Genomic DNA, 1938 nt, shown 5'->3' on the forward strand with positions numbered 1-1938 from the left:
ATTTGGGTTTTGATTAAAAATAGAGGCATAAAAAAAAAAGATTAAATTTGATTCAAAACTAAATTATTCCAAGCAAGAACAATAACAGAGTAGGTTTTTCATTAAAAGAAACCAAAAAATTTAGTTGACATTCGAAAAGAAAACATATTATAAAATATTTTAGTTGAAATATAAGGAGACACACGATAACATTTAGAAAAAGACAACATCTAAGAGTTTTATATATTTAGTTTAATAGTTAGAAGACATTAGCGATTGAAAATGGGAGACATACGAAAATAAAAACATAGGATTGGGGTTTGATTGAAAAAAGGATACATTCCAAAAGGTAACACATGATTATGGTTTGATTAAAAAATTGATAAATAGGAGACATTACAAATGAAAACAAACAACTAGTGTTTGAATAAAAAAATAGGAGACATGCGAAAAGAAAATATAGGATTATTTTAATTGAAAAGTTGAAGACATTATGAAAAAAAAATATAGGATTCAATTTTATTCAAAAATAGGAGACATTTTAAAAGCGAATATACATGATTAGTGTTTTGATTTTCACAGACATTCCGAAAACAAAAGATAGGATTAGAGTTTTGATTAAAATATATGAGACATTAAGAATTGAAAACAACGGATTATGGTTTTTATTCAAAACTAAAAAATATTACACATTCCGAAAGTAAAACATAGGGATTAGAGTTGTATATAGAAGACATTCCAAAAATAAAAGAAAGAATTAGGAATTTGATTAAAAAATACTGTGACATTTCAAAAATTAAAGCATTAGGTTTTCGGGCCCATATATATGACGGTGCATCCGAAAACATAGGAGCCCTGGCTTTTGAAATGAAAATAGAGACATTACTATGAGAAAACATAGGATTAGGGTTTCTGATTAAAAATAGTAGACATGACAAAGAGAAACTGATAGGATTAGGTTTCGATTTATAGCAGAGCGTTGACAAAGAGAAACCATAGGATTAGGGTTGTTTTGATTTAAAAATAACATGTACATTCCAACAACAAAACATGGGGATTGGTATTTTGATTCAAAAATATGAGCCTTTCTGGAAATAAAACATAGGATTATGGTTTTGATTGAAAAACATATAGACATTTAGATAAAAACATAGGATTATTGTTTCGATTAAAAAATATCAAACATCCCCAAAATGAAACACATGATTAGGGTTTTGACATAAAAAGGCATTCCTAAAAACCAACTTAGATGATGGTTTTGATTAGAAAATATAACACATTACTAAAAGAAACATATATATTATTTTGATTCAAAAATAGCAGACATTGCCAAAAGAAAACATAAGATTAGGGTTTTGATTTAAAAATAAGAGACATTTCAAAAATAAAATATACGATTAGGATTTTTATTTATAAATAGGAGGCACTAAGAAAAAGAAAAGCGATAGGATTATGGTTTTGGTTGAAAGATAGGAGACATTTGTAAAAAGAAACATAGGGATTAGTGTATTGATTCAAAAATTAGGAGACATTCTCGTAAAGAAAACATAGAATTACGGTTTTGACTATTTGAGACATTATCAAAAAGAAATCATACATGATTATTGTCTTTATCTTTTAGTTTATTTTTATGTACTTTACGTCCTGTATTTGTTTTGACTTCTGTACTACTCATAGCGATTCTCCCTTCTGAGTTTATCTTTTATTTTCAGTTGTTTTGAGTTGTATTTCATTTTCGTATCTTTATAGTCTCGCCTTTATTTAGTTTTTGTTGAGCTTCACTGAACTCCCTTTTGTATATGTGCAGATGGTCTTGTGAGTCTAGAATTTGAGGAATAGTCATGGGCACGGTCATGTTTCTCTTCACATGGCCATGTATGCTCCACAACCAATTGAACTCAACTCTCAATGAATATAGCTCCATCAAACATACCATTAGGATTTCAGGGGAGTATTGTT

The sequence above is a fragment of the Dioscorea cayenensis genome, chromosome 20 (assembly GCF_009730915.1).
Source record: "Dioscorea cayenensis subsp. rotundata cultivar TDr96_F1 chromosome 20, TDr96_F1_v2_PseudoChromosome.rev07_lg8_w22 25.fasta, whole genome shotgun sequence".
In the NCBI taxonomy this organism is placed as follows: Eukaryota; Viridiplantae; Streptophyta; class Magnoliopsida; order Dioscoreales; family Dioscoreaceae; genus Dioscorea; species Dioscorea cayenensis.